This window comes from Equus przewalskii, chromosome 22, assembly GCF_037783145.1.
Source record: "Equus przewalskii isolate Varuska chromosome 22, EquPr2, whole genome shotgun sequence".
NCBI classification, from domain to species: domain Eukaryota; kingdom Metazoa; phylum Chordata; class Mammalia; order Perissodactyla; family Equidae; genus Equus; species Equus przewalskii.
This window is the reverse complement of record NC_091852.1, coordinates 33,243,685-33,269,278: the sequence shown is the minus strand read 5'-3', so window position 1 is coordinate 33,269,278 and position 25,594 is coordinate 33,243,685. Positions and strand designations below refer to the sequence as shown.

Sequence of the window (25,594 nt, the reverse complement as noted above, 5' to 3'; positions counted from 1 at the left end):
ATGAGAGTGTTTATCAGGACGGAGAGAGAAGAGCAAACAGCCCTGCTGGATTATCAAAGAAGCATACACAAGGGTGGTTGATGGCAACCATACGTATTGAGTGTTTGTAGTATGTCATTAGAGATTGGAGGAGACTACTGAGGACCCACTGTTTCATATCAAAATCGTGACAATAAGCCAAAGAGAGATGTGGACCACTTTCTATTTAGAGTGATCTATTGAGATCTGTCGAATGCAAATTCAACTGTTTGCTTAAACCCTGCAGTGGCTGCCCAATACCTACAGGACAAAGATGAAGCTCTTTGGCAAGAAATGACAGGCTCTCCAAACTCTAGGCCTTGTTTGCCTGTCTCACTTCATCTCCCATTACCCTCCAGCTTATTCTTTAAGCTTCAGTGATACCCAATTTACAATTTTCTACTTGTAGCAAACTGGTCTCATCGCCATGCCTTTGGTCTTGCAGAGACTTCTTGTTAAAGTGACCTCTCCCTCCTTCTGTAGCTAGCTGCCCTTTCCTATTCATCCTTTTGGAGTCAGCCCTGTTTAGGTCCTTGGAGAAGGCTTCTCTGAACATTCTTCTTCCACGTCTTGGATCAGTGCACATTCTTGATTCTCCCATAATATCTTGTACATATACTATCATTTTACCTGCCATCTTATAATTATTGTTATTATTTTAACATTTCTAGTCCCTCTTTTAGGTTCAAAACTTCTTGAGTGTAGGGACTATATTTTGGAGAGACAATTCTCCACTAGTGTCTTTTGCTTCTACATGTCTCATGAGCAAAGGCACTGGCTGCCTTTATTCTGCACTACCCTTTCAAGGATGTTTGAGCAAACAGCCTTGGAAGATAGACATACTGTCTCCCTCCAGAGCAGAGGGCAGGTTTGTTTACTGTCTAGTATAATAAAGATAATGTCTTCTTCTAGGACAAAGGGCAGGCAGCCTTACTGCCCATAACAAAATATTCAGGTTCTCTAACCTCGTTTCCTGTTCATAATGCTACCACTGCAGATACAGGTATCACGTGACCCTCTTAATGTTTTCTTGTGGGAACTGAGTTTCAGGGAAGTGGTGCAAATGCTCATTCACCGGCTACAGCTGTTGTTGTAATAAACGGTCCTTTATCTCAGACCACGAGTCTTGTGTCCTCTACGAGCATCCGTGAAATTGTGGCAAGTTAACTTGCTAGCTTGCAAGTAGGATTAAATCCCAGATTCTTCATAGTTCTTTACATGTATTATATTCATTGTTACACTTCCAGCACCAAGATAGTGCTCAGCATATAGTAAGTGCTTAATAAATGTCAAATGAGTGAATGAATTGATTCCTTGCTAGAGAATAAAAGCAAAAAAGAGTAGCACAAGGTGATCAGTCCACTCAGACCATATCTTTGTAACTGCATCTCTGCCTTCTGCTTAGCCATCTCCAAAATGTCTTCAGTGGATTTCCAGAATGATTCCTAGAATCTGTTGGTTTCCTAACTGCATTTTTGTTGAAGCCAGGAAAGAGAGCTCAGACCCTTCTGCTATGTTGTTTTGCAGCATGAACCCCAATCATCTCTGTCATCAATGCCATTTCTTCCATGCTTACCAGGCCAAGCTGCAGTGATCAGTTTCATATAATTGAAGATAAATAATTTATATAATTCCTCTTAATTATTTTTTCTAAAGATTTAAAAAATTTTTTTTTCCTTTTTCTCCCCAAAGCCCCCCGGTACATAGTTGTATATTCTTCGTTGTGGGTCCTTCTAGTTGTGGCATGTGGGACGCTGCCTCAGCGTGGTTTGATGAGCAGTGCCATCTCCACGCCCAGGATTCGAACCAACGAAACACTGGGCCGCCTGCAGCGCAGCGTGTGAACTTAACCACTCGGCCATGGGTCCAGTCCCAATTCCTCGTAATTATTGGGCATAAAAATAGACAATATCAAAAGTATTGTGTATTAAACAGGCTCTGCAAACCACTGCATTGTACAGTGTTGGGATTCACCCAAGGAAAGGCCACAGCTAAATATTTGCGATGTCTTGTGAACAAGGCTTGATAGATGTAATTTATGTCTGAAATGCTCAATGGCTTTCTGAACTTGTGTATTCTTACCTCCCTACAAATTAGTGGAAAATTTAGTCAAGAATTTGAAGGTGAAAGAAGGTAGATAGGGTCAAGCGCTCATAGCTAAGGAAACAGAGAAAGGGCCTGTAGACTCCAGAAAAGCTACCTTGCAATTTTTTATCTGTTGTTTGAAGCCAAGTCCATTCTGTACACTTGAGTATCATATTTTTGCTCTTGAATTTTACAAGCTTTCAAGCTGCCACTTTATGGACAAAAGATTCTGAGAAGTGTGTTTGATCTTATTTCAGAGAAGATCCCCAAAAGTTTCCTAGATATGGGGAGATGTCTCCTATTTTTAAAAATATAAAGCTATCCCTCTAAGAACAGGAACCAAACAAGGATTCCCACTGTCACCACTCTTATTTAACATTATTGGAAGTCCTAGCCAGAGCAATCAGGCAAGAAAAAGAAATAAAAGGGATCCACATTGGAAAAGAAGAAGTGAAACTGTCACTCTTTGCAGATGACATGATTTTATATCTAGAAACCCTAAAGAGTCCACTAAAAAACTTTTAGAAATTTTAAAGGAATACAGTCAAGTTGCAGGATACAAAATCAATGTACAAGAATTGGTTGTGTTTCTATACACTAACAACGAAGTAGCAGAAAGAGAAATTAAGAATACAATCCCATTTACAATTGCAACAAAAAGAATAAAATACCTAGGAATAAACTTAACGAAAGAGGTGAAAGATCTGTACACCGAAAACTATAAAACATTGTTGAAAGAAATCGAAGAAGACACAAAGAAATGGAAAGATATTCCGTGCTCTTGGATTGGAAGAATTAACATTGTTAAAAGCCCATACTTCCTAAAGCAATCTATAGATTCAACGCAATCCCTATCAAAGTTCCAACAACATTTTTTTACGGAAATAGAACAAAGAATCCTAAAATTTTTATGGAACAACAAAAGACCCCAAATAGCCAAAGAATTCCTGAGAAAAAAGAACAAAGCTGGAGGTATCACACTCCCCAATTTCAAATTATACTACAAAGCCATAGTAACCAAAACAGCATGGTACTGGCACAAAAACAGACACACAGATCAATGGAACAAAATGGAGAGCCCAGAAGTAAACCCACACGTTTATGGACAGCTAATATTCGACAAGGGAGCCAAGAGCATATGATGGAGAAAGGAGAGTCTCTTCAATAAATGGTGTTGGGAAAACTGGACAGCCACATGCAAAAGAATGAAAGTACACCATTCCCTTACACCATGCACAAAAATCAACTCAAAATGGATTAAAGACTTGAATGTAAGACCCGAAACTATGACACTTCTAGAAGAAAACATAGGCAGTACGCTCTATGACATTGGTCTGAGCAGCATATTTTCAAGTCCCATGTCTGACTGGGCAAGGGAAACAAAAGGAAAAAATGAACAAATGGGACTACATCAAACTAAAAAGTTTCTACACAGCAAAGGAAACCATCAACAAAACGAAAAGACAGCCTAACAACTGGGAAAAGATATTTGCAAACCACATATCAGATAAGGGGTTAATATCCAAAATATACAAAGAACTAATACAGCTCAACAACAAAAAAACCAACAATCCAATTAGAAAATGGGCAAAAGATCTGAACAGAGATTTCTCCAAAGAAGATATACAGATGGTCAACAGGCATATGAAAAGATGCTCAACATCATTAGCTATCAGGGAAATGCAAATCAAAACTACAATGAGGTATCACCTCATTCCGGTCAGAATGGCTATAATTAACAAGACAGGAAACAACAAATGTTGGAGAGGGTGTGGAGAGAAGGGAACCCTTGTTCACCGCTGGTGGCAGTGCAAACTGGTGCAGCCACTATGGAAAGCAGTTTGGAGTATCCTCAGAAAATTAAGGATAGATCTACCATATGATCCAGCTATTCCACTGCTGGGTATTTATCCAAAGAACTTGAAAACACAAAGGCATAAAGATGCTTCCACCCCTGTGTTCATTGCGGCATTACACACAATAGCCAAGACATGGAAGCAACCTAGGTGCCCATCAAGGGACGAATGGATAAAGAAGATGTGGTATTTATACATGATGGACTACTACTCAGCCATAAGAAATGATGAAATCTGGCCATTTGTGACAACATGGATGGACCTTGAGGGTATTATGCTGAGTGAAATAAGTCAGAGGGAGAAAGTCAAATACCATATGATCTCACTCATAAGTAGAAGATAAAAACGACAAAAAACCCCACAAAAACACATAGCATTGGAGATCCGACTGGTGGTTACCATTGGGGAAGGGGGGAGGAGGGAGGGCAAAAGGGGTGATTAGGGTCACATGTGAGGAGATGCACTATAATTAGTGTTCGGGTGGTGAACATGATGTAATGTATACAGAATTCGAAATATGATGTACATCCGAAAAAAATAAAAATTTAAAAAAATAAATAAATAAAAGAAAAAAAATATTTAACTTTAGAGAAAGTTTAAATAAGTGCTACTAGTCCTGAGATCCAGAAGTACTAAGAGATAATTTGAAACTTTGAACAAATGAAGCTTTAGGAAAGGAAAGGAAACCATATCTTTTCTCCCATCTCAAACAGATTTGGTTGGATGAGCTGACTGTAAGGAAGTTGGGAACCTATAACTGTACTTGTAAGTAAAGACATGAGGTTTTTTCAAAAAACAGCACTAAAGAATGGTCATTGCGTGATTGGTCATCCTTAAATTATGCCAGATCCTTAGGGATTTCAGGCTTGTAGAGTAAGAGGTCCTAGTGGAATTTTTTTAAAAAAATCTGTGACTGTTCATATCCTTTTTTAAAAAACCATCTCAACTATTTTTAAATATATAGTTCAGTAGTGTTAAGTATATTCACATTGTTGTGAAACGGATCTCTAGAACTTTTTCATCTTGCAAATCTGAATCTCTATGCCCATTAAATAGCAACTCCTCTTTCTCCTCTTCCCCCAGGCCCTGGTAATCACCATTCTACTTTCTGTTTCTATGATACTGACTACTTTAGATACCTCATATAAGTAGAATTATACAGTATTTGTCTTTCTGTGTTTGGCTTATTTCACTTAGTATGATGTCCTCAAGTTTCATTCATGTTGTCATATGTGACAGGATTTCCTTCCCTTTTAAGGATGAATAATATTCCACTTTTTTTAATGCATTCATCCACTGATGAACATTTTGGTTGTTTCCACCTCTTGGCAACTGTGAATAGTGCTGATTTGAATATAGTCACGCCTTGCTTAATGACAAGGATGCATTCTGAGAAATGTGTCCTTAGGTGATTTCATTGTTGTGTGAACATCATAGAGTATACTTATACAAACCTAGATGTTACAGCCTACTACTCATCTAGGCTATATGGTACTAATCTTATGGGGCCACTCTTGTATATGCGGTCCATTGTTGAGCAAAATGTAGTTATGCAGCACATAACTGTGTGTGCAAATATCTCTTTGAGACCCTGCTTTCAATTCTTTTGAATATATACCTAGAATGGGATTGCTGGATCATATGCTAATTCTAGGTTTAATTTTCCTGAGGAATTTCCATATTGTTTTCTATAGTGGTTACACCATTTTACAAACCCACCAACAGTGCTTAAGTGTTCCAATTTCTTCATATGGAATTGTTAAGGACTGTCTTTCCTCCTTGAGAGATTCTCTGGGGATTGTACCAGAGGTACAATTGCTTTCATTTTACTTTTGAATTATAAAAAATTATTAGATTCACAGCAAAATTGAGTGGAAGGTATGGAAATTTCCCTTATACCCACTACCCCTACACATGCATAGCCTCCTCCATTATCAATGTCCCCCACCAGAATGGTACATTTGTTGCAATTGATGAACCTGTATTGCTACATCAGTATAACCAGAGTCTATAGTCTACGTTTAGGTTCTCTCTTGGTGTACATTCTATGGGTTTGGACAAATTGAAAAAGAACCATACAGAGTAGTCTCATTGCCCTAAAAATTCTCTGTGCTCCACCTATTCATCCTTCCCTCCCTTCAATCCCTGATCTTTTCACCATCTCTGTGGTTTTGCCATACCCAGAATGTCATATAGTTGGAATCGTACAACATGTAAACTTTTCAGAATGGCTTCTTTCACTTAGTGATATGACTTAAATTTCTTCCATGTCTTTTCATGGCTTCATAACTCATTTCTTTTTTAAGCCCTAGAGATCTAAGGCACAGTAAAGTGAACACAGACAATCTTGTATTATAATCTTCAAACTTGCTAGGAGACTAGAACTTAATTCCAACCGCTAAAAAGAAAGGATGATTATGTAATGTGATGGAGGTGCTAATATCATTGCAGTGGCAATCGTATTACAATATATAAATATATCATATTAACATGTACACCTTAAATTTACACAATGTTATATGTCAAATATTTCAATAAAAAAGGAGGAAAAACCCCTTCAGTGGCTCCTTATTGCCGTAAAGATTGAACTAGACATCTCTCACTGTGCCTGACTATTCTGCCCAGCTGCTTTCCCGTCCCTCTTGCCCTGCTCCCATGTGGAAAATGTTTGCCCACTCCCCCTTGTCCTGATGTGTCAACATCCATAACCCCTACTCCTTCTCCAGTTGCCCTAGGGTTTTTCTGCTGAAACTAATATGGAAATGGGTCTCTTCTTTCTGGCTTGCAAGCCTTAGCACTATAGGCCTGGGCTGCGGGTAGTCTCTTCTTTACCACGAAAAAGCCTGTATATACCAGGAGAAAGTAAGGTTAACAGGCAAAATGAAGCAGAGACAGAGCTTGTCAATAGAGGCAGAGAGATAACTGATGCTGTAGTTTGAGCTCCTAGATCCAGTTGAGGTACTAGAGTTATCAGAATAAATTGAGTTAATAAATGCATGTAAGTAAAAATGTACATAAGCGGGTATATGTTCAATAATTGTTAACTATCTTTATTCACATCTCAGTATATTTCTATATTTTTTTTTTTTTTTTTTTTTAAAGATTTTATTTTTTCCTTTTTCTCCCCAAAGCCCCCCGGTACATAGTTGTGTATTCTTCGTTGTGGGTTCTTCTAGTTGTGGCATGTGGGACGCTGCCTCAGCGTGGTCTGATGAGCAGTGCCATGTTCGCGCCCAGGATTCGAACTAAGGAAACATTGGGCCGCCTGCAGCGGAGCGCGCGAACCCAACCACTCGGCCACGGGGCCAGCCCATTTCTATATATTCTTATCTTACTTCTCCAACTGCATTGGAAGGTTTTTGAGAGCAGGCACTTGGTCTTACTCATCTCTGTTCCTCCCATGATTAGCACAGAGCCTAATGTACACTGAGGTTCAATAACCCTTGTTGAAGAGAATTTAATAGATCAGCACATTCTAATTCCTGCAAGACACATTCAGAGTGGCTTTAGCCTCATCTTTCTAAATAAGTAGGGATTTTGTTAGTAGATTTGTGCCGTTTACTCCTAAGGGGTGAAAAGTGTCTTTTGTCTGTGGGTTTGTTTTGTTACTTTCAGAGTATTCTGACTTGGGCTAAGCTGCCATGATGTTTTTTTTTAATGCAACAAATGTTTTTATTTTGATTTTTTTGTGATGCAAAATGCATCATCTTTTGAGAGAGCTGGAGTTACGAGATTTTTCCAGACTCCATGAGCAAAGGCTCCCAACTCCTTGTGTTATGCTTGGAAAGATAAAATTGTTTCTGGTGCTAGGCTTTGAAAGACCAAATTATTCCCAAATCTCACAAAGATAGTTGAAATGTAAAACAACTTAAAATTAAATTGTTTATGTTGTCTTTAGTACATTTTCCTCTTTCCTGTAAAAGATGAAGATAAAAAAGATTTCTGATGATTTTTCATGTTTTTAATGCATGTGTGGCAATCCTAATGTCTGTTTATTTTAATACTAGCATTTCAAGCTGTGTTCAACTTAACTACTAATGAGAAAAATGCCTTGCCTGTTTGATTTTCAATTATGAGGGCACAGTGGAATGGGATGAGTCAGTTTATTCCAATTTCCTGCTTGAATTTAGTGGACAAATGTGGAAATAATAATGTGATGAGTAGAATTTTTCGTTTGAATTTCCATTCCCACAAACAACGGCCTTGAATATGGAGGATGGGAAACATTTGCTCAAATAGAGTCAGTGAAGCACATGATTTGAGTATCAATCCTCATAAAATGAAAGGACCTGAATCTTTCATCCTTTCAGAGCTCTAGCTGGACCATTGGCTCCAAACATAAAACAAAGAGCTGGGAGAAGGGGTCCTTTGTTGTTGACAGCTGTATTGCTTGGTGTGTGCATGTGTGTGTTTGGAAAAGTCTGTCCCTTCAATGTCTCTCCCACCAGGAGCACCCTCTTCCAGCACCCTCATTCAGAAGTTTTCTTTAAGATATTTTATAGAGAGACTCATATCTTTTACAAATAAAAAATTTGTTTTCTTCCTTTCCAATCCTCATGCCTCGTTTCTTTTTCTTGACTTATTGTATTGGCGGGGATCTCTTATCCAATGTTGAATTATGGGGACTGTAGCAAGCATTTTGGTCCTGTTCCTTCTTTAGTAGTTACTAAGATTTCACCATTAAGCTTGAGATTTCTGATAGATGTCCTTGATTGGTTAAAAGGACTTCCGTTCTATTTCCAGTTGGCTAATAGCATTGTGTTTGGGTTTTTTTTTTAGTGAATGAGTCTTGAATTTTACTGAATACCAGTCTTCTGCATTTATTAAGATATCATGCAGCTTCTTTTCTCCTTTAGTATATTAAATCGCTGGATGTTTTCATTTTGAGCCATACTCGCAATCCTGAAATAAACCCTATTGGTCTTAATATCTTTTAAAATACACGATTAGATTAGATTTGCAAATAAGTTGTTTAGGATTTTGCACTTATGTTTAAAAGGGATGTTGGTCTGTGCTTTCCTGATTTCAACAGACTGCACGACCCTTTGTTCCGCCTACTCAGGGATCGTTTCATTCCCTGTTATCTCCTGGCCACCCTGTCAGCTCTGAACTCTGAGGTCAGCAAGCCCCCACCTCCAAACCCTCTTGCTGGGTTTTGTTTCTGTTCTTTTCTGTTACACAGAGGTGTTTATTTTGCTTTTATTTTATTTACTTATTGGCTTTTAAGCTCATCTTAAGATGTGTGTGTCCCTTCCACTCCTGGACTGATAGTCTTGTCACAGCGTTGCTTCCCACAGTCACTGGGCTGAAGCCATCTTCACACTGCAGTGGATAACACCTCCGTGCTCGGTGCCATTAGCAGCGTTTAGTAGGCACGCTCCTAATTCCTTTGCAGGAGTTGTTGGTGACGGTGTTGGCTGTGCTTCTCAGAGCATGCCATATTCTACAGTAATTCAGCAAAAATCATATACCTTTACAATCCAAAAAGGTATGCCAATCTCCAACACATGACATTTTATATTTTTCGTATCACTCCAACCCTAAGGATAGAAATTGATGATTTCTTTAAAATAAATTTTGTTCCCTCACTAAGTTCAGCAGCACATGCTTTTAGGGGGAAGAATTCTTTGTTGTTTCTTTGGTTTGTTCTTTTTAAGTACCCTGACTGCATATCAACTTGTCCAAACCAGTACTTTGTTATAGTTGATAATTGTATTATTTCAACAGACCCTATCCATTTGTGGAAGATATAAGAGAAAGAGTAACTTCTTTGTATAAGCAGGTACTTCAGATTTCAAGACTTTTTGGCTAATCTGACCCTCTCTGCCTGTTCTAGAATATGTTCAGCAGACGTTAGGCCAAGAGTCATGTATATAAACTTTACAAAAGTTACATTTCCTGAAGGCGTTTTGAAATACGCTGCAATCTTGGTTGTTTGTTATTTTTTGCTTAGAAGGCTGAATGTATTTTTTTCCCATAGAAGTGATGTAAAATATTTATTTCTGCTTCTAGACTAATCCATAAACTTAATTTAGCCCATATTTTAGGAGACGCGCATTGATGCAACTACCTACTGTCATTCTTTATCAAACGAATTTTGTGTCTCAACCAATAGCATCTAGAATCATCTTCATTTCTTTGCAGGTGAGATATTCATAAGGTGGAAAATTTTTAAATTCAGTCTGAGGACAAAGTTGTCTATTACGTTGTGTTCCCTGTCATCGTTAAGGATTTATTTCTTGCCCTTTCAAGATTTGTACATGAATCATACATGGTCACTACATTTTGTTTACCAATAACTGTTTAGTAAACAATATTTGTTTACCTATAAAGAACTTAATGGTTCCTCAAGAAGTTTCACTCATTTCTTATCAGAGCAAATGGAATCAATCAAGAACTTCTCGAAGATTTAAAATTTCCGGCGATTTTGAGTAAGTGTATATGCACCATTCATTGCTAAAGTATCCATAAAGCATGTTTTAAAATAAAATAATTGTTTTTCTCTCTTCTTTTGCATTTTTTTCTTTGTTCCTCACATAATTTTCTTCCCTTTCCTTTCCATTTTTCTCTCTCTTCCCCTCACTGCTTCCTAGGAAAGGGGTACAGGGTGTGAGCTCCTTAGAGAAAACCACACTCTGTGTTGAATTGGACTTATAGTGCTTTGTACTTTTGGCTAAGGTTTAGACTAGCCAGCCATGTCTCAATATAAACATTTCCTGCAAAGTGAGATAATACTCCAACTTCTCTATATATGGTCAATCTAAAAGTTAGGCCAGATGTTATGCCATTATTATTTTTTTCTTGTGAAGAAGAAATATAGGAAAGCATTTTATTATCCAGTTGTTAATCAACAAGACTTTCGCCCACTGAATCCTGACAAGTTTAACTCAAAGAGTCTCTGTCGAGAGGACATTTCTTGACCTGGGATATTTGATTCAGTGGGGGTCATGAACTATATGCAAATGAGATGAGATTAGTGGGATTTTTAAAAAGAACCAGACACATGAAAAGCCTTGTAAACTGAAGAACTAAGGTGGTACTTTAAAACAGCGCGCTAGAATCTCCTATCTTTTCCTTTAAATGCTGTGACAAAGTCAAAAGGGGCCAGTTCTGCCTACTCCTCCCTTCTGAATGCCGGGCGGGCATCTCATCTGAATTTAAATAAAAACCTTTCAGGGGGGAAATTTGTCTGAAGAAAAGAGGTTCAGGAAAAAAGTGTGCTTGAAGTTTGAAGGTTCAGGAAAAAACTGTGTGAGTATTTATGTGGGTGAGTATGAGCATGTGTGTGTATGTACCTATGTGTGTATAGTATGTGTGAGTATACACACACATGGGTGTGAAAGCACGTATGTGTGTGCCTTGTCTGTGTGCGGGTGTGTGTGCACTTATGCGCACGTGGGTGCCTATGTGTGTGTAGCATGTGTGCGCCTGTGTGTGGTGTGTTTGAGTGACTGTATTTGTAGTGTGTGTATGTGTGCCCATGTGTGTGTGAGCATGTGTGCCTGTGAGCTGCGGGTGGGAGAGGCAGTTTCAGCTCAGCCAGTGGCGGAGCAGTTAGAACAGAACTAATAGTGAGAAAGGAAGCTGGGGAGAGTCTGGGAAGAGAAGCAACCGACCTTATTAACAAAAGCTCAGTTTTGTCCCTGCGGACCCAACCAGGAGAAGGGACTGGACGAGCTGTGGCTCTCTGCCAGGGGGGTCGGGCGCCCTGCAAACAGTTGCAGGCATCCTTTATCATGCCCTGCTCAGAGGGAGTCCTGAGGCTTGGCAGTCTTGAAGTTTTCAAAGCCGCAGCAGCAGCAGCTTCAAGAAGACCAGCAAAGACAGTGGAGTGTGTATGTGAACTTCAGTTCTATATTTTCTTGTTGGGTGGGTTAATGGATTTTTAGTACAAAGAAAGCTAAAACTCAGCTGACCTGAAAGACTGGAATTTCAGCTCTCTTTCCTTCCCTGGGTTGTTTTTCCTCCCCCTTCCTCTCAAAGTCCTTTAAACCAGAGATTACCGGGTCAGTGACTCTTATCCCGCCTGCCCGGGCCAAGGGTTTCTAGCTTTTTGGCTTGGAAAGGAAAACCACTATCTGTAAGTATCTGCTTTATGTACTTGCTCTCATCTTGACTGTGACGGTTCTGTTAGCAGAATGCCCCAGGGGTTGTTTGCGTGTTAACATTAACTCGAAGTGAGGATGCGAGAAGTATTTAGAGTCTGCTTGCAAAAGTTTAATTCTCATGCAAACTCAGAAAGTGACAACTTGCAGTGTAAAAAACCATATGCCAAAAAGAGGAGTCTCTTTCTTATGTAACACGAATTCGTAACTCTCTTCTGAATCCATCCCAATGGCACTTACCAATGAAATAACCATTTTTAAATTTTGTGTTTTTTTTCCTTCCAGATCAGAATGTTTCTTCTCAGATAAGGGAAATGGCAAAGGAAAAAGTTCCAAATTTAACAATACAGATAATATCCTCATAGTATAAAGATATAGAAATTTGAATGAAATGATTTTTGGAGACCTTTGCCTTAGTTGAGTTATATGTGGATATATATTTTTAAAAGCATGGTTCTGTTATTATGGGGATGAGACAGGGTTGGAAGGCAAAGAAATCGTATTGTCTTGAAGTTTTTGACTGATTTTTAAGCTCTTTCTGCTCATTGCTTAGAAATGGTCCAGAGACCTTGGTGCTGTAATAAGTACTTTTTTTTTTTGGTTTTCACCTGGATCACAGGAATAATTTTCAAGGCATTTAATTTTCATTTCTGCTTTTTTTTTTTTTTTTTTTTGCTATTGTGCTCTGTTCTGTTGCGTGGTGTGAATTACAAAGCTTAAAAAGAGCATTTCCGGGGGCTGGTCGGAGTTTATGGCCTGGGAATCTTGCTGGAGAGATTAACCTCTTCAGGGCTGCTTCGCACAGGCGAACTGGTGATCCAAATGCTCTTCAGGTTTCTGCTCTGGAAAACGGGTCCTGCCATTTCCGGCTGCAGTTTGAGCTTAAGTTGCTTTAGTCCCCTGCCTACACTTGATAAAAGTGTCTTCAGTGTAACTCTAGGAAAATGTTTACTACCTTTGCTGTTTCTCTCCAAAAAAGAGTCTCAAAACTCAGTGCACATAAGGACCACTTGGGTGCTTGGTGAAAGGCAGGTGCCGAGGCCACACCCCCAAAGGATTTTAGACCTGGGGTGGGTCTGGGAATATACCCAGGGATGCTGATGCAGGTAAGATCACACTTGGATAAGCACTGCTCTCCATTGTCCTTGACAATTAAATTCTCACCATGTACTTGGTTAATATTAAACCTCGTATCTAAATAATAAACTGGAGTTTGAGCTGATGCTGAACAGAGGTAATGTGCAACGTGGTCTTGCATGCTTGGCTGACAAACCAAGGATTTTAACCAGTTTTCCCACTAACCTCATCTCTTTTTTCTTGCTTCCTTTTCCATCTCCGCCTTTCCATTCCCATGAGTGAAAAAGGGAGTTGGGCAAAGGAACCTGCCCGCCATGTTCGCCTGCCTCCATGTGTGGGGCTGTTGCTCTGACTGCCTCCGAATGGCCAAGCAGTGTTTGTCTTGGAGATTATAACCAGGGCTGTTCTTAACTTTTTCTCGGCCTCCTGGGGATGCTCTGCTCCTGGCAATGGGCTAGGCTGAGTTGGAACAAACCGAGCTGGATTATTTCTTGAGACGTTCAGAAGCAGTAATTCCTAGAAACTGAGTTTAGATTGGACCAACCCACAAGAATTGGGAGAAACAGGAAGTGATTCCTCTGTCATGTCGAGGTCCTCATTTGACAAAATATGAAAGAATTCAGCCTCCATCCCTATCCCCATCCCCATCCGCAATGACATTTTATGGCATATTTACAGTAAAAAGAAAATAAGATGTGGTCATCAGCGCCCCTTTTCTTTTTTCCCTTTCTTCTTTGCAAACACTTGCAGGTACCTGCTACATGCCAGGCTCCATGCTAGTTTCCAAGGACGGCAAAAAATCACTGTGTATAATATGGACAGAGTCCTTGTCCTCATGGTGTTTCAAATCTTAGCTGTTGCTAACCAATCTTGGATGAGCCACCTAATTTCTCTAACCTTCACTTCCTCCATCCATAAATGAAAGGGTTGAATGAAATGATACCTCTGATATTCTGACCTGAGGGAAATGGCTTAGTCTTCTAAACACAGATATGGGTGAATGGGAGCTTTACAGCATTTTCTTTGAGAACAGTCCCAAAGATTTGGCTTACTGCTTTTCTTAATGTTTTTCAAAAATATCTTTCAAATTTTCTTTCTCTCACAGAGAACCAAGACTGCCCATATAGGGAGTTAGACAAATGCTACCTTTTCAGAGCGCTCAGTCATTCCTCACAATGGGGGACCCTGTGACTCTCTAGAAAGGCTGTTTTCCTGGGCCAGGTTACACAGGACGGCAGCCTCTTATCTGGTCTGCGTCTGGTGTTGCTACCCCTTTGGAGAGCTGGGTGGTCTGGACAGGGCTTGCTGGCTTCCATACTTGCACAGCTTGCAACCTGACCTTTCATTCAAGTGATTTAATAGCTTTTGTGCTACCAGGTGAGAGGCTCAAACAGAGACCTTTGAGGGGCTGGGAGAAAAAACAACTCCCTAATGAAATCTTGCGTTTTCTCTGTACTGCAGTGATTGGGGCAACATTTCAAAGGGCTCTAAAACTTGGCCATCAAGATAAGAAAATATAACTGTGATCTATGTGCTTTTCTGACAAATGTAGCCTCCAGCTGTCTGAAGATATTATGTTTGGGTGGGAAACTACTCACTGGAGAACAGAGTACAGGAATCTTGCAAAGTTAAGATATTTTTCTGGGCCTCTCGTTAGTAAGTTTAAGGGAGATGGCAAAATAGTCTTTGGTTTCACTCTTATCCACTCCCTGTTTATGCGGTTTATGATATGGTGTCAAAAGTACTCTTTTTGTGCATTACCCGAAAGCTGCTAAGACTGTAAGGTACTCTTTACCCTCAACTTTATCCTTGAAACTTTCCTATCTGGGTTCCTTAGAGATGGGAGCAGATAGCGCTCCAGGACTCACTCAGCTGCAAGTCCTTCTGCTGGTGTGTGTTCCACCTCCCCGGGGCCTCATCTCTGCATTCTATCAAGTGTTATCAGCTGCTCGGGACTTAACAAACGCTCCCTGAATTCTTCTCTTAAAATAAGTGAACCAGGACTTTGTCTCATGAGGTCGCACTCAATGACATGGTATCTTCATTCCAAGGTCTACATTTCTTATTAGCACAAAAATTCTTCATGTTGTAAATCATAAGGCAAAATCATTGTATAGTTAGGAGAACTTCAGAAAGGATCAAAATTCCACGATGAAGATTTATCCAACTGTTTAAAAGTTGTTTGGTGTTTCCTGTCAAATCCCTTTCATAGCCCAGATTTGCTTTTCCTGTAAAAGCGATTCTTCTCCTTGGAAAGACAACACAGTGACAACACAACAGCAATACTTTAATTTTGTTTTATATAAATCTTCCCCTTTGTTATAACATAATAGGATAATTCTATTTCATCCAATAAGCATTACCGATTGTTTTGAAACCAAAAGGTAGTATTGATAGGAGAGCCCAAATATTAAATCAGAGTGGTGTAGCAGAAAAAAAGTATGGCCTTTGAATAAATTTCAGCTAAGTTCCAATCCTCAGCTGCAATATTCTTTGGTTCTGCAGTGTTGGCCAAGTGACTTAGCCAGTTTCCTCAGGAGTAAAATGAGGGTATGGCTACTCACCTCACCAGGTGTTTATAAGGGCTCAAAGGTATTTTGAAAGCACCTAGCATGATACATGATGTATGATAAGTGCTCGATAAATATTTCTTCTTTGAGAGAGGGCTAACACAGGTGTGAAGGCTGAAAGAATCAAGCCTATGGCAAGCCGCTCAATTTATAGGTGAAAAGAAAAGAGAAATGGAAATAAAGCTTTCTTCCAGATCTCGTTGACTGGGCAGATAGATCTCAACCCACCACTACCCCAGTCTTGAACTCTGATTAGCAGATTGAGTAGAGGCGAGAAACAGATCTGTGAGCTCACAGAATATCAAAGCGATCTGTATGGAGAGATCTCTGCAAGGGTGATGTGACATTCCCTCTGTCCTAATTTTTTCTTGACTCTCCAGAATTGGAGACTTTTATAGCTCTTTCAGATAAACATATAAGGAAAGAAATTGTTTTGTTTTTCTTAGGATTTTTGCTCCATTGTAGGAGGGGTCCAACCTCAGGAGGAAATATTTGTTTGCGAATTTGAAACCCTGGGATTGCACCATGCTCAGCCTATAAACTATCACCTAATGGAATGACGTAGCCATTCAAACATGCAGCTCTCACTTTCACCAGGTTTTCTTATAGGTCCAGTGTTTGCAATGGGATGTCAGTAACTCAGCTGATAATTATTGAGCTTCTCTGTACCAGGCACAATGACCAGGGCTGGAGACACATAAGCGAGCAGAACAATCATGGCTGTTATCTTCGAGAAGTTTACAGACTTGGGTAAAAGGCAGATGTTTGTTAAATGACTGCAAATAAACAATTAAATGCCTGTAGCAGGCATTTAGCAGGGCATAGAGGTGGGAAGTCTCCAGCAGGTGATTGTGAACGTGTATCTGGAGGTTACGGGAGAGGGTTGAGATACCTAAGTCTAGAGGTGATAGCCAAAGGCCGTGGGAGTGGATATGTAGGAGAAGTCAGTAGAGGTCAAATTTTTAAGAAATGCTACATTTTTAATGTTGCAATGAGACCAAGAGAGGAGAAAAAAGAGGGTAGAAAGAGAAGGAAGAGCGATAAAAGACCACAGACTGGGTGGCTTCAACAACAGAATTTATTTTCTAACGATTCCAGAGAAGTCTAAGGTCAAGGTGCCGGTAGGGTTGACTCCTTCTGAGGCTTCCCTCTTTAGCTTGTAGATGGTTATCTTCTCCCTGTGTCTTCATATGGTCTTCCCTCTGTACCCGTCTGTCATAATTTCCTTTTTTTATAAGGACATCAGTCGTATTGGTTTAAGGCCCACCCCAATGACCTCACTTTAACTTCATTACCTTTTTAAAGACCTTATCTTTAATTACAGTTGCATTCTGAGGTACTGGGGGTTAGGATTTCAACATATGAATTTTGGGGGAACAAATAACTCCCAACACCAGCCCAAAATACCATGCCACCACGTCAAGACTACTGCTTGGTGTTAATTAGCTGATATTCCAAATTCTGAAGACATTACTACAGCAAAAGGAAATAGAATAAAACCAGTAGCCTCATAATCCATTTAAAAATCAGTCAAAATACACTCTGGTTTTAGAGTGTGGCTTCAAGATGAGGTGACAGGGAAACTTTCTCAGGCAGGACTAGCTTTGCACTTTCAAAAATCCCAGATGGAACCCATTTTATCTTTCTCATTTGGCCATAAAGCCTGTGTGGTGCCGATTTGACTATTCAGGTTAGGAGGGAGCAGTGTGCCACGTGCAGCATTTTGCATTACAGAAGCTACGTGGCCTCACCCATTGATTATTGCTGAATTGCTTTATTGGGAACTATTGGTCTTTGCTCCCCAATAAAGAGATGTTTTCTGGTCTGTAGATTTGTAAGTTGCTTTGGTGCTGGGCTCCTTATAGTCCGTGGAAATCGCAGGCTACGGGATTCAATGGTAGGAGGACTCTGGAGTCCTCATATATCTCTTCCCCACTGTGCTGTTTGCCTATGTTAAGAATAGTAAATGATGGGGCCAGCCCGGTGGCCGAGTGATTAAGTTCGAGGGCTCCACTTCGGCGGCCCAGGGTTTCACTGGTTCCAGTCCTGGACATGGACATGGCACTGCTCATCGAGCTATGCTCAGGTGGCATCCCACATAGCACAACCAGAAGGACCTACAAGTAGAATATACAACTATGTACTGGGGGACTTAGGGGAGAAGAGGAGGAGGAGGAGGAGAACAAGAAGAGATTGGCAACAGATGTTAGCTCAGGTGCCAATCTTAAAAAAAAAGAAGGAAAGAAAAAGAAAAAAGGGGCCCACCTTGTGGCCGAGTGGTTAAGTTCGCGTGCTCCACTGCAGTGGCCCAGGGTTTCACTGGTTCGCAGGTTCGCATCCTGGTCATGGACATGGCACAACTCATCAGGCCACGTTGAGGTGGCGTCCCACATGCCACAACTAGAAGGACCTGCAACTAAGATGTACAACTACGTACCAGGGGGAATTGGGGGAGATAAAGCAGAAAAAAAAAAAAAAAGAGATTGGCAACCATTGTTAGCTCAGGTGCCAATCTTTAAGAAAAACAAAGAAAAAGAAAAAGAAAAAAAAGACTTACAAAAAAAATGCTACCTATTATTAAAAAAAAAGTATGGTAAATGATGACAAACGTGTTGGCTAATGGGGACATGGTCAGAGATCACGTGGTGTTGCACAGCAGGCTTGCTGTCATGGACAGCCCAGTGCTTACAGCTATCACGTCTGAATACTTAGCTCTATGGCCAGAGAGATCTGAAGTTAGGACCTTAAGACCCAAGTCTTCAGACTTCAGACTTTTAAGACCTAGACATTTCAGACTTTCCAAGACTAAGACTTAAGACTTTAAGACAATAACATAAGGAGCTCGTGTGCTCATGACGTGAGGGCAATTGAATGTCCGTATAATTAAAAACAACAACAACAACAGCTACCTTTACAAAAATCTCGTGAAATCGATATTATGAATCCCCACTGTACAGATGATGAAAGCAAGGCTGAGAAAGTTCAAGTAACGTATTTTTATCATAGGTTGCATTTCTTTCTAAACATTAAAGTCTTCAAAAAGCGAACCATTTAGTCAAAGTGCTCATCCTTAGTTCAAAGGCTTAATTGAGGTCTGTCTACAAAGAGATGTGTGAACTAAAGAGTGTGACATAAATGTCATGCATTATTATCTGGCTTTCTTTTTATATAAAAAGAAAAAAACAGTTTTATTTAAAAAAAGGAATTGACTCCTTTTTTTCCTTCAAAAGATTGATTTTTGTTTTTCGTTATTGAGTAGAAAATTGCTTATCCCAAACGCAAGGCTGGAGATCATGAGATGGGCTCCAGTGGACGCGATTGAGGTTCATGACCACGTTATGAAGTGTTGTAAGAGACTGAGATAATGGCCATTGTTTCATTGAAGAATTGACGAGAAGTAATCGGTACATTAGGAACACAAAGGAGAATTAGACTTTGGAGTGATGCGAGAGATTTTTAATTTATGAACCAGAAGATCTGAATGTTTCTGCTTTGCGGCAGATAATTAAGCAGCCTCAAATCTCCTGATCTGATCAATAATGACTTTTGGGAGATCTATTACTTTCTGCCTAAACCGAAATGACCATTTCTATTACATCTTGAAATATCACACTATGAAAAAAAAGCATGGAAAAAATATTAGCCTTGTGAGTAATAAAATTTATTGCTGTAATATGCATATTTAACTTTGTCTTTAAAGATTCACAGCAAGGGAAAAGTTAGAATGCAAGGGAAACTGGTGCTAGCACAAAATTTTACTAGTTAAACTTTATGTTAATGTTTTTTATTTTAGCCTTTGTTTGCTTTCTAACAGTTTTGCTAATTCAGGAAGCTACTGCCTTGTGTCTGTACATGTCACACGTGTGACTGGCTTCCTAAGAATGGCTCTCCCAGTTAGGCTGTCAGGAAAAGTTCCTTCCTTTCCTCTCTGTCTGGGGCCATCTTATCTTCCTCTCCTCTTCCCCATCCCTCAGCCAACCACCTCCAAACTGGGTCTTGCTTCTAGCCTCTTTCCGGGGCTGGTCTTATAGGTGGCGTCCCCAGCCCTAGCCCCACCACCTCACTCTACCCTGATGGTTTTCTGACACCCAAAGGACCTAACTGCAGTCTTTGGGCATGAAAGCTCCTTTTACTTCTTCTTATACTTAAAGGAGAAGAAAATACAGTGCAGTTGTTTGCAGCAGTGATTGCCAATCCTGGCCGCTCATTAGAATCAACTAGAGAACTTTGAATTAAGATGCATGGGTCCCACCCAGACAAATTAAATCAGAAACTCTGGATGAGATGCTTGAGCGATCGTGATGTGAAGTCAGAGATGGGACCTGCTAGTTTATAGGTGACATTAGAGGCAACTCTTTCACCGTGGTGTGTTTCCCATTGTCATCAATAAGGCAGACCATCATTAGCCCTCGCAAGGACTGTTGGCTTCCTTCTGAGGCAGTGGAGTAGGGCTGAAGCCATGAGAGTGAAATCTCTTTTGCAGCCAGTACTTTTCCTTGGACCATGGGAGACATCAGGGTCAACCACCACATTGCACAACTCTAGGGGGCACCATTCACTTTGTGGTCTGTGAAAACAGCACCCCTGGCAGCCCTGGAGCATGGTCACAACGTGCACGGTGCCCTGGAATTTGGTGAGCTGAACTGAGCGAAACTGAGTAAAGGCATCTCAACACCTTTGGCCAACACTTTACAGGACAGATGTGTTAGTGTGCTTTCCCAAGGAAATATCTCCCACCGTGATGAGTTTATGCAGTGCCCAGGGATGTCGCAGTTTGAACTGCATTTGTCAGCCAGCCTGGACACTGTGCCTATGGTAAATATGTTCTCACTTCTAGACAAACGATTTGCAAACCAAGTTTTGGAGATAGCCTACTTGTGTCTTGGAGACTCTAAGAAAGTATTTTAGCCAAGATTGCTGTGTGCTCCATGTTTTTCTCTCTTTTAAAACATTTCTCTGACTTATTGGTGTTTGCAATTGTTATGCAATGCTGTTCTTGTGCTTTGCTGTATTCTCCTGCACAGATTTATTCAACAGTAAGTCATCTAATCAGGCATTCAGATACTTTATTTGCAGCCTGTGATGTTTATGGAGATTTTGTGTTTGAACCAGCACTTGAAGCATTTTTAATCCCACTGCCAGAGAGCATCCTCCCATGCTCCCATCTCTGTAGCCCACCCCAAATTCTCCCAAAGTGAGCAGACCCAGTTTTGGTCTTCTTAACGCAGTTAAGCTCAGTGGGCCACAAAGGCATCAGGGACTCACGCATGTGAATGGGGAACTAGCACAGGCGTTGAGTGTGCATTCTCATGTGGGGCCTCAATGTGGGAGAATGTCCTCTGGGCCAGTGAGACCTGATGGCACTTGAGTGGCACTTGAGTAACTGGGGATATGCAGATCCTCAGAAAGGACAGAGCAATCCAACCTGGCTAAAATCATGCTTAGTCGCCGATTGCCTATTCTTGTGATTGGCAAGAAGTCACTGTGGTTTGCCTTGTTTCTTTTTTGTTGCTGATGGCCCCGCACTGCTCTATAGAAAATTTTCTAGCTCTGTCTGAGTGTTACTGGAGAGTCAATTCAACCTAAATCATGGAGCATGGCAAAAGATGGCTCAACTAATAACTTTTTTTTTAATTAATAAATTTTGGGTTTTGGCAGATTTAGGTTGATAGGAAAATTGAACAGAAAGTACAGAGAGTTTCACATACACCCCCTCCCTCCAGTTTCCCGAGTTATTAACATCTTGTGTTAGGATGGTATATTTGTCACAACTGATGAGCCAATTGTGATTATCCAAAGCCCATAGTTTACATTAGGGTTCATTCTTGGTGTTGTACATTCTGTGGGTTTGGACAGATGTTTAATGAGATGTAGCACCATTACAGTGGTAACTTTTTCAATACGCTTTAGAAAAAACTTTGTTTGATTGGCCTTGGGTAGGGAGGGGAAGGAGGAGGACTGGCTTTGGTTGAGCCTGGCTGTGTGTGTCTATGCTGGGGGCTTTGGGTGAACCATAATACATTTACATACGTTAGCATATTTAACTATTTTAACAACCCCCAAAGTTATCAATTATTTATTGTGTAAATGAGGAAACAGAGCCTCAGGAAGAATAAGGACCTTGTTCAAGGAAATGGTGGAACCAGGAGAGGCACACGGGTCTGGTGGTTCTGATTTACAGCCTGGCTTCTGTGCTTATCACTGCTGCATTTTCTTTCACTTCTGCTCCAATCCTGCCTGTATCAGAGCATTAAGCTCTCTCCTTCTCTCTCTCTCCATTTTTTTTAGTAGCCCCTTATTCACTGTGGGACATCTTCTCTCCACGTCTGTTGCATTTTATTTATTTATTTATTTGGTGAGGAAGATTGGCCCTGAACAAACACCTGTGCCAGTCTTCCTCTATTTTGTGTGTGGGACGCCACCACAGCATGGCCTGATGAGTGGTGTGTAGGTCCATGCCTGGGATCCGAACCCGCAAACCCTGGACCCCCAAAGCAGAGCACATGAACTTAATCACCATGCCACCTGGCCAGCCCCTTCTCTCTTTTTTTAAGTACTGTTGTATCAGAAAATTATTTACAAAGCTATTTATAAAAAGCCATTTAAAAAAAAAAACGTGATGCGTAGGTCACAGCTGAACATCAGAATTGTGCTAAGATCCTCAGCAGGGAAGAAAGTCAAGCCTCTAATTGTAGTTCTGTTTAATTATTTTTTGGTTTCAAGAATCGCAATTATTTTTTTACTTTGCTACATCTCAGTACATGATACTGTGGTTTACTTTCCACTCTCTGCTTGCGTTAGTGAATAAGGCAGCAGGCCCAACCAGTTCTTTAAGCTTTGGTAAATTGTTTAGCCTCTTAGAGCCCATATTTCCTCATCTTGACTGCTGTGTGCTAGAGCATAGAGCATGGTTCAAGAACCTGGCCTCTCGAGATTGTCTGCTGGGGTTGGAATTCCAGCTCCACCATTTATTAGCATTTGCCTTGGACAAATTACTTATCTCTTTCCTTGGAATCAGAATTCTTAGAATAGAATATACTTCATAGGCTGTTGTGAAGATTAAATGAATTAAAACAGTGCCAGGACCAAAGTGAATACATAAAGTGTGATGATGATGATGATGATAATGATGATGATGATGATGATATGTAAAAATGGAGCAGCTCCTTCCAACTCTGGAATTCTGTGATTTTTGATATACTGTGACTTAGGCTCAAACAACATTACAGTTTTTGTCATTTATCACCATGTTTCTGAAGTCATCAAAAGCATTTTTATTACAGCAGATCTTTCAACAAGAATATTTGTGATGGTTGGGCTCTCTTCTGCACGAGACATCTGTGAGTTTGAGTTTTGTCATTAGCTATGGCATGCAAGCAAGATGGTCGGGTTATCATAGCACAGCTCAAGGAGCAACGCTGGGTAGTTTTCTGAATGAGCAATCCTTTTCACAATGAAGTATTTCATCCTGAAGTAGAAGAACCTTAAATGTATGCTGCTGAGTTTGATGAACTCTTTAGAGCATTTTGCTCACATGCCATTGTAGCAATACTATTTTGTATTACAAAGTACTTGATTATAAATGTCTCTCCCACAAGACCTCAATCTCCCAAAGATAGCGCTTATATCCTAGTTAACTTTTATGCATGCAGTGCTTTTCTACTGCTGCATACAAAAACTCTGCTTTTGACATAACATCTATTTGATTCTTTGACTATGCCACATTATTTATCTCCATCTTCAAATGTATCCTTTTCACCTTTCTAAATCCTACTTGTTCTTTCGAATTTAACTGTCTCCCCTTCTAGGAGGCCTCCCCTACACGAAGTCTGAGTCAAATGTTGCCGTCCTATTTATTCCTGTAGCACACAATGCATTCCACGGCTATAGCACTCACCAGTCGTTTTGAATTGTTACTTTATATTCTGTCTGTCTGCGTTAGACTATAAATTCTCTAAGGGCAAGAATTTTTTTTTGTCTTTGTAATCCTAGTATTTAGTATAGCCTTTGTCACAAAGTGGGTTCTCAACAATTGCTTGTACAATGAATGAACAGATGAATTTGTCATATCCAAACAGAGAACCAGGATGTATTCAAAAAATGGGATTGTTCTCAAGATGAACTCTTGAACATGATTTAATGTAAATGTAAACCGAATCTCACTTGGACAATTCAATGTTTCATTGTGAATTAAAAGTTGCAGAATTCACTCAAGAAGAGGAAAATCAATTTCAATCAGGGTGACTCTGGCTGGGAAGATCCCAGGTGTGAGTTGGGTACATACATACCCATGGTCAGTCCCAGGCGAAGGACAGGTACAGTCAACCGTAGTGAATGTGAATGAGTGTTTTTCATTCTCAGTTATTCAATTAAAGTAAACCATTGTGAAAATTTGTATGATGCAACCCTCTGGCTAAAAGCAAAATGAAAGTAAATTATGGTGGCTTCCTAGTCTTCAAGGAAATGCCTTTGATGGTCTAAGAAGCTTTAGTAGTCATTAAAAACAGAACTGTAAGTTGAGGGCACAGAACCTTTTCCCTCTGCCATCAGTTTTCTCTACCTTTGAAGGTGGTCTTAGCAGAGGCATCTGTAGAGAAAGGCCAGATGTCTGGTTTCGAAAGAGGCCTGGAATTTGGATTTCTGATGTAGATTCATTAAGTATGGATTTATCAGGTATGACTAGAAATTTTGCAGATACCATATAGCCATCGTATATATCAGTTATTTTAATTCCCTAACCTGGTATCTCAAATGATTTCTCAAAGAACCTGGTTTTTAATTTATTTTTTTGCTTGAGGAAGATAAGCCCTGAGCTAACATCTGTGCCAATTGTGCTCCACATTATATGTGGTTCACTGCCACACATGGCTGATGAGTGGGGTAGGTCCACACCTGGGATCCGAACCTGTGAACCCCAGCTGCTGAAGCAGAGTGCTCTGAACTTAACCACCATGCCATGAGGCTCGCCCCAACAGCCTAGTTTTCTTATGGAAGAAAAAAAGGCTTTCTATAAGTTTGCAAACTTTGGGCATAAAGGTTTCCTTTCTGCAGGACTTCTTAGAGCCTTTAATATGCTCATATTACATTGTGAATCTTTAAAAGGAGATTTTAGCATTCTATGCTTCAAATGTATTTGGATATAGAAGACTTTTTTGTGGAAAACTTTGAATATCTCCAATATGTGCATTTTAACAAACACAATTTGCAAAATGTGGCCTTTATCAGCAGGATAGACACTGAACTGTTGAAAAATCTAAGAAAGGAAACCTTCTAAGGAGTTTGCATGGTAGCCAAAGATCCATCTTTGCAACTTTGGTCTTGGCCGCATAGCCTGAGAGAGGGCTATCTTTCCACGGCTCTGTGTGTCTGTCAGTGCTTCCTGAGATCTGGGGAAGAAGTACTGACAGGGATATTTCTGAAGTGAGCATCTGTGATTTAAGAAGCTGAATGAGACAGTGGCATTGCACTGGTCTGGATGACAGGAGAGCTAGAGGTCCAATCCAGGCTTGCTTTCCAGAGAACTGAGTGATCTTGGTGTTAAAAAAAAAGGATTAAAGAAGACAATTTAGGTGATAAAAACAAACTTTATTTAACACTTCATAAAGTGGACAATCTCCTTTTGGATAACTGCAAAATGGGGTGGGAGGCAAGAAGCTTTTACAGGATAAAGAAAAAGGAAGAGACAAATGGAAAATATCTGATCGTCTGGGGCCACCTTGTCAAACCAGTCAGGCCCAGAATTGGCTTGGCATTAGGGAACTGGCTAAAAATACTGTGTTTCTGGTCAAGCAGAGTATTTACAGGGTCAAGAAATTTATCTAAGTTTCGGTTTGCTGACATGACCACAGGACTGGCTCCATCTTGGGCCTAGAATGTTATTTCA

The 25,594-nt window shown here is 40.2% G+C and overlaps 1 protein-coding gene across 1 annotated transcript in view; it reads left to right on the top strand.

The window, feature by feature from the left end:
- Positions 1 to 11,480: 11,480 nt before the first annotated feature.
- Positions 11,481 to 25,594, top strand: part of FREM1 (FRAS1 related extracellular matrix 1) — a 145,799-nt gene continuing 131,685 nt past the window's right edge. Inside the window, 1 exon segment of the mRNA XM_070590749.1 lies at positions 11,481 to 11,794. The gene's annotated coding sequence lies outside the window, so the exon portion shown is untranslated.